This window comes from Odocoileus virginianus, chromosome 10 (assembly GCF_023699985.2).
Source record: "Odocoileus virginianus isolate 20LAN1187 ecotype Illinois chromosome 10, Ovbor_1.2, whole genome shotgun sequence".
Classification (NCBI taxonomy): domain Eukaryota; kingdom Metazoa; phylum Chordata; class Mammalia; order Artiodactyla; family Cervidae; genus Odocoileus; species Odocoileus virginianus.
The window spans coordinates 58,449,661-58,457,883 of NC_069683.1; the positions used below are offsets into that span (position 1 = coordinate 58,449,661).

General features: G+C 37.1%; 1 non-coding gene across 1 annotated transcript; it reads right to left on the minus strand.

Moving 5' to 3' along the window:
* Nucleotides 1-6,988: 6,988 nt before the first annotated feature.
* Nucleotides 6,989-7,114, minus strand: LOC139037264 (U6atac minor spliceosomal RNA). The gene has a single exon (XR_011490094.1). It is a non-coding gene; the product is annotated as a U6atac minor spliceosomal RNA (small nuclear RNA).
* Between the last annotated feature and the right edge of the window lie 1,109 nt (nt 7,115-8,223).

Genomic DNA, 8,223 nt, shown 5'->3' on the forward strand with positions numbered 1-8,223 from the left:
CGCCCCCTTCTCCTCCTACCCCCAATCCCTCCCAGCATCAGGGTCTTTTCCAATGAGTCAACTCTTCGCATGAAGTGGCCAAAGTATTGGAGTTTCAGCTTCAGCATCAGTCCTTCCAATGAACACCCAGGACTGTTCTCCTTTAGGATGGACAGGTTGGATCTCCTTGCAGTCCAAGGGACTCTCAAGAGTCTTCTCCAACACCACAGTTCAAAAGCATCAATTCTTCTGTGCTCAGCTTTCTTCACAGTCCAACTCCTCCATCCATACATGACCACTGGAAAAACCATAGCCTTGACCAGATGGACCTTTGTTAGCAAAGTAATGTCTCTGCTTTTTAATATGCTGTCTAGGTTGGTCATAACTTTCCTTCCAAGGAGTAAGCATCTTTTAATTTCATGGCTGCAATCACCATCTGCAGTGATTTTGGAGCCCCCCATAAATAAATTCTGACACTGTTTCCACTGTCTCCCTATCTACTTCCCATGAGGTGATGGGACCAGATGCCATTATCTTAGTTTTCTGAATGTTGAACTTTAAGCCAATTTTTTCACTCTCCTCTTTCACTTTCATCAAGAGGCTTTTTAGTTCTGCTTCACTTTCTGCCATAAGGGTGATGTCATCTGCATATATGAGGTTATTGATATTTCTCCCGGCAATCTTAGTTCCAGCTTGTGCTTTTTCTAGCCCAGCGTTTCTCATGATGTACTCTGCATATAAATTAAATAAGCAGGGTGACAATATACACCCTTTATGTACTCCTTTTCCTATTTGGAACCAGTCTGTTGTGGATAGCTGTTAACTCTTCTTTAAATGTTTGATAGAATTTACCTGTGAAAGTCCTGAACTGTTGTTTGTTGATGTTTTAAAATCACAATCGCAATTTCAGTACTTATAATTGGTGGTTCATATTTACTATCTTCCTGGTTCAATCTTGGTAGATTGTATCTTTTTAAAAATTTGTCCATTTCTTCTAGGTTGTCCATTTTATTGACGTATAGTTGCCTGTAGTAGTCTCTTATTCTTCTTTGTATATCTATGGTGACTGTTGTAACTTCTCCTTTTTCATTTCTAATTTTATTGACTTGAGCCTTCTCGCTCTTTTTCTTGGTGAGTTTGGCTAAAGGTTTATCAATTTTGTTTATCTCTTCCAAGAACCAGCTTTTAGATTCATTGATCTTTTCAATTGTTTTTTTATCTCCATTTCATTTATATCTGCTCTGATCTTTATGATTTCTTTCCTCCTACAAACTTTGTGTTTTGTTTGTTTGTTTTTTCCTCCAGTTGCTTTAGGTGTAAAGTTAGGTTGTTTGAAGTTTTTCTTCTTTCCAAGGTAATATTACATTATTACCTCTTAGAACTCTTAGAACTACTTTTGCTGCATCCTTTGGGTTTTTTTTTTTTTTTCCAATTAGATTATGGTTGCTTACAATGTTGTGTTAGTTCCTTCTAACTAACTGAATCAGTTATACACATACATGTATCCACTCTTGTTCAGATTTCATTCCAATCTCGGTCATCACAGTGCATTGAGTTGAGTTCCCCGTGCTTTGCAGTAGGTTCTCATTTGTTATTTGCTCTACACATTGTAGTGTATATATGTCAGTCCCACTCTGTCAGTTCATCCTACCCTCCCTTTCTGCCCTATATCCCATAGGTTTTAGATCATCTTGTTTTCATTTTCATTTGCCTCTAGGTAATTTTTTGATTACCTCTTTAATTTCTTCACTGATCCATTGGTTGTTTATTATCAGATTGTTTAGCCTCCACATGTTTTTTTTTTTTTTATAGTTTTTTTTTTCTTGTAGTTGATTTCTAATCTCGTGACATTTGGGTCAGAAGAGATGTTTGATTGATTTAGATTTTCTTAAATATTCTGAGACTTGTGGCCCAGCATGTGATCAACTCTGTGTACACTTGAGAAGAATGTGTATTCTACTGTTTTTGGATGGAATGCTCTACAAATGTGAATTAAATCCTTCTGGTCTACTTTGCCATTTAAGGTCTGTCTTTCCTTATTGATTTTCTGTCTGTATGATCTGTCTGTTGATGAAAGTAGGGTGTTAAATTCCACCACTATTGTTGTGTACAGTTGATTTCTCCTTTTATGGTGGTAAGTTGAGATTCTTCTAGATGGATGCGTATGTATCTAAAATTGCTCTAGTTTCTTCTTGGATTGATCTCATCATCATGATGTAATGTCCTTCTTCATCTCTTGTGACAGTCTTTATTTTCAAGTCTATTTCATATAATATAAATATTGCTCTTCCAGTTTTCTTTTGACTTCCATTTTGATGGTATATCTTATTCCATCCCTTCACTTTCAGTTGGTATGTGTACCTAGATCTGAATTGGTTCTCTTGCAGATAGCATTTTTATGAACATTGTTTTTATATATATATATATATTTTTTTTTTTTTTTCCAGTCAGTCCTCATCTATTTGTCAGATCATATAATCCACTCACATTTCAGGTGATTATTGACATGTATATTCTGATTGCCATTTTGTTAATTGTTTGTGATGTCTTTTTGTAGATTTTCTCCCCCTTTTTACTGTGTTCTCTCCTCTTGATATTTGATGATCAACTTCAGTATTGTGTGTGGATTTCTTTTTCTTTTTTGGTGTATCTATTGTAGAATTTCAGTTTGTACTCACCATGAGGTTTTGATATAGCAGTCTATATACAAAAAAAGATTGTTTTAAATTGTTGGTCTTTTAATATCAAATGCATTTCCAATATCCAATATCCTCTCTTCACAACTTCTGGTTTTGATATCATATTTGTGTGTGGATACCTTTACTGTATGTTTGCCTTTACCAGTGAGTTTTTCCATTTGTAATTTTCTTATTTCTCCTTATGTCCTTTTCTTTCTGCCTAGGTAAGTTCCTTTGGCATTTGTTTCTTAGTGGTTCTGTTGGTGCTGAATTCTCTTAGCTTTTGCTTGTCTGTAAAGCTTTGGATTTCTCTGTCAAATCTGAATGAAAGCCTTGCTGGGTAGAGTATTCTTGGTTGTAGGTTCTTTCTTTATGTCATTTTAAATATATTGTAAAACTACCTTCTGGTTTGCAGAATTTCTACTGAGAAATTAGCTGACAGCCTTATGGACATTCTTCTGTTCATTTTTTGTTGCCTTCCCTGGTTGATTTCAATATTTTTCTTTGCCTTTAATTTTTGTCAATTTGATTACGATGTGTCTCAGCATGTTCCTCCTTGGTTTTATCCTGCTTGGAATTTGGAAAACTGTTTCCTTTCCCATGTTAGGAAAATTTTCAGCTCTTCAAACATTTTCTGAGGTCCTTTTTCTTTCTCTTCTCTTTCTGGAATCTCTATAATGCAAATGCTGGTACATTTAATGTTTCCCCCATCTCTCTTCAGTTCAGTTCAGTTCAGTTGCTCAGTCATGTCTGACACTTTGTGACCCCAAGAATCACAGCACGCCAGGCCTCCCTGTCCATCACCAACTCCTGGAGTTTACTCAAACTCATGTCTGTCGAGTTGGTGATGCCATCCAGCCATCTCATCCTCTGTCTTCGCCTTCTCCTCCTGCCCCCAAATCCCTCCCAGCATCAGGGTCTTTTCCAATGAGTCAACTCTTCACATGAAGTGGCCAAAGTATTGGAGTTTCAGCTTCAGCATCAGTCCTTCCAATGAACACCCAGGACTGATCTCCTTCAGGATGGACTGGTTGGATCTCCTTGCAGTCCAAGGGATTCTCAAGAGTCTTCTCCAACACCACAGTTCAAAAGCATCAATTTTTCAGCACTCAGCTTTCTTCACAATCCAACTCTCACATCCATACATGACCACTGGAAAAACCATAGCCTTGACCAGATGGACCTTTGTTGGCAAAGCAATGTCTCTGCTTTTTAATATGCTATCTAGGTTGGTACACTGTCTTAATTTCCTTTCATTCTTTATTCTGTTTCACAGCAGTGATTTCCACCATTGTCTCCTAGGTTATCATTTGTTCATTCTTTTTTTTTTTTACTGTGCTTCAAAACACATACAAAATTTACTATCTGATCCATTTTAACTGTACACTTCAGTAGTGTTGCATATATTTGCATGATTGTAAAATAGATCTCCATAACTTTTTCATATTGCACATTTGAAACTCAATACCCATTAAAAACAGTTCTTCCTTTCCCCCCTCTCCCAAGCTTAAACCCACTCTACTTTCTGTTTCTATGATTTTGACTCCTTGAGGTATCTCATGTAAGTAGAATCATATAATATGTGTCCTCTTTTTTCCCCCCAAACTTTAGACTTTTTATTTTTAATTGGAATGTATAGCCAGTTATCAGTGCTGTGTCAGTTTCAGGTGAACAGCAAAGGGACTCAGCCATGCGTGTATTTGCCCTCTTATAACTAGATTATTTCACTTATCATGATGTCCTCAAACGTATCTATGTTACATCGTGTCACAGAACTTCTTTCCTTTTTCAGGCTGCATTCTATGTATATACCACACTTTATCCGTTTATCTTCTGATGGACATTTGGGTTGATTCTACTTCTTGGCTGTTGTAAGTAATGCTACTTTTAAGTTTAGATATGCAAATATTTCTTTGAGGCCCTGCTTTCAATTCTTTTGGATATCTGCCCAGAAGTGGGATTGCTGAGTCATATGGTAGATTTATTTTCTGTTTTCTGAGGTACTCTTATACTGTTTCCTATAACAGTTGTACCATTTTACAATCTCATCATCAAGATTGGAGCACGGGTTCCAACTTCTTCACATGCCCACCAATATTTATTTCTTTTTTGTTTTGTTTAATAGCAGCCATCTTAATGCTGTGGAGGTAATATCTCACTGTGCTTTGAGTTTGTATCTCTCTGGCAGTTAGTGATTTTGAGTATATTTTCATATGCTTATTCACCATTTATATATCATATTTGGAAAAATGTTTTTTTAAGTCATTTGCTGATTTTTTAAAATTAATTTATTTTTTATTGAAGGGTAATTGCTTTAGAACCATTGCTGATTTTTAAATTGAGTTAGTTCTTTTTGTTGAGTTTTAGTTGTTTATATATTCTAGATAACCCTTATCAGGTAAATGATTGTAAATATTTTCTCCTATTCCACAGGTTGCCTTTTTATTCTGTTTGCAGTCTATTTTGATGAATAAAAGTTTTTAAGTTTGATGCAGACCCATTTGTCCATTTTTTATGTTTGTTTCCTGTGAATATTTGTTTATTCTTTCAGCACTTCAACATGTTCTTTCTTTTTTTAAATTTTTTATTTATTTTTAATTAAATTATTTTAATTGGAGGATAATTTCTTTACATATTGTGATGGGTTTTGCCATACACTGACATGAATCTGCCACGGGTACACATGTGTTCCCCCATCCTGAACCCCCCTTCCACCTCCCTCCCTACCCCATCCCTCTGCATTGTCCCAGAGCACCAGCTTTGAGTGCCCTGCTTCATGCTTAGAACTTGTACTGGTCATCTATTTTACATATGGTAATATACATGTTTTGATGCTATTCTCTCAAATCGTCCCACCCTTGTCTTCTCCCACAGAGTCCAAAAGTCTGTTCTTTACATCTGTGTCTCTTTTGCTGCCTTGCATATAGGATTGTCATTACCATCTTTGTAAATTCCATATATATGCATTAATATATTGTATTGGCATTTCTCTTTCTGATTTACTTCACTCTGTATAATATTCTCCAGTTTCATCCACCTCATTAAACTGACTTAAATGTGTTCCCTTTTATAGCTGAGTAATATTTCATTGTGTATATGTATTATAACTTCCTCATCCATTCATCTGTGGATGGACATCTGGGTTGCTTCCGTGTCCTAGCAATTGTAAACAGTGCTGCAATGAACATTAGGGTTCGTGTGTTTCTTTCAATTCTGGTTTCCTTGATGTGTATGCCCAGCAGTGGGATTGCTGGGCTGTATGGCAGTTCTATTTCCAGTCTTTAAAGGAATCTCCACACTTCTCCACAGTGGCTGTACCAGTTTGCATTCCCAACAACAGTGTAAGAGGGTTCCCTTTTCTCCACACCCTCTCCAGCATTTATTGTACATAGGCTTTTTGATGGTGGCTATCCTGAGTAGCATGTGGTGATACCTCATTGTGGTGTGGATTTGCATTTCTCTAATAATGAGCGATGCTGAGCATCTTTTCATGTGTTTAGTAGCCAACTGTATGTCTTATTTGGAGAAATGTCTGTTTAGTTTTTTGGCCAACTTTTTGCTTGGGTGTTCATTTTTCTGGTATTGAGTTGCATGAGCTACTTTTATATTTTGGAGATTAATTCTTTGTCAGTTGTTTCGTTGGCTATTATTTTCTCCCATTCTGAAGACTGCCTTTTTGCCTTGTTTATAGTTACCTTCATTGTGCAAAATCTTTTAAATTTAATTCAATCCAGTTCAGTTCAGTTCAATCGCTCAGTTGTGTCCAACTCTGCAACCCCATGGACTGCAGTATGCCAGGCTTCCCTGTCCATCACCAACTTCTGAAGCTTGCTCCAACTCAAGTCCATCAAGTCATTGATGCCATCCAACCATCTCATCCTCTGGTGTCCCTTTTTCCTCCTGCCTTCTATCTGTTCCAACATCAGTGTCTTTTCCAATGAGTCAGTTGTTCACATCAGTGGCCATAGTATTGGAGTTTCAGCTTCAGTGTCAGTCCTTTCAATGAATATTCTGGACTGATTTCCTTTAGCTAATTGATTTAATTAAAGTTTAATTAGGGTCCCACTTGTTTATTTTTGTTTTTATTTCCACTACTCTGGGAGGTGGATCATAGAGGATCTTGCTGTGATTTATGTCAGAGAGTGTTCTGCCTGTTTTCTTCTAAGGGTTTAATAGTGTCTGGTGTTACATTTAGACCTTAATCCGTTTTGATTTTATTTTTATGTATAGTGTTAGAAAGTGTTCTAGTTTCTTTCTTTTACATGTGGTTGACCAGTTTTCCCAGTACCGTTTGTTAAAGAGACTGTCTTTTCTCCATTGTATATTTGTAAAAAAAACAGTGCTTAGCTGCCACAAAGTAGGAGGCAATGCCTTGACCATATGCATGTTGTCAGGTCTGAGAGCCTCTTCCATTCTCATCAAGGGGGATGCTAACTTTCTCTCCTTTCATACAACACTGTTCTGGGGTTTTTATCTTGTGCCCTCATCTGGGACATATTCTTCTGCCATCTCATTTTATCTAGCTTTCTGTGTTTGCATATTCCATTCCACAAGCTTCAGGGTTGTAGTTCTTCTAGCTTCTTGCTCCCTGCCCCCTGGTCAATGAGGCTGTCTAGAGACTTGTGCAAGCTTCCTCATGTGAGAGACTTACACCCACTCTCTGCGGGGTGGATCTGGGTCTTGTCCTTCTAGTGAGTAGGGCTGTGTCTGAGTCTGTGTTTTTTATCAAGCAGTTGTTTATTCATGGAGACTTGAAGCAGTCTTTCTGCTCATGAATGGGGCTGTGTTCTAGTCTGATTGAATGTTTGGTCTGAGGCTTCCCAGCACTGGAGCCTACAGGTGGTTTGATGGAGCCACCATCTTATTCACAAAGGCTCCGTTTTTTACTCATTAAAATGGCAGAAAACCTCACCCGAAGAGTTGTCGGTGGCTCAATCCAAATGGAACATAATTCATAATTTCATCATTATAAACTTAAACTATAGACATTTACTTCTGTGATTGGATAATTTGTTAAGAAATCACTAGTATACCTACTTATATGGAAAGGCCATAACAATTGTGGTTGATTTTTTTCACTCCAGTAGTTGAAATTGCTTTTGTTGAATGGAAGGCAATGGGCCAGGAATACTTGGAACACTAGTTTTACATCAGAATCACTTAGGTAAACAATTCCAAATAAACATGCCAGAACATCACCTAGGCCTAGTAAATCAGAATCCTTTAGGGACAGAGCCCAGGTATATATTGTTTTTAAAAACTCCCAGGTGATTCTAAAGTGCACAGCTGATTAAGAGGCAAACACATAGGAGATAAGCCAAGTTATGTAAAAGCATGAACTGTAACTCACTTATTTTTTATATTCTTGCAATAAAATTATAAAATTTGTTTGTTGCCCAAGGCTAAACCTCCTAAACAGGCTTATTGTGGATATATTATGATGTGGTTACCGCCTTTCTTTGCCTGAGTGAAACTAGTATTTTTCTAGCAAAACAGCAAGAGTAATAGCCATTCCACAGAGAGAAGCAATGGTTGCTATTGTTTACCATTAACATTAGGCTGTGGT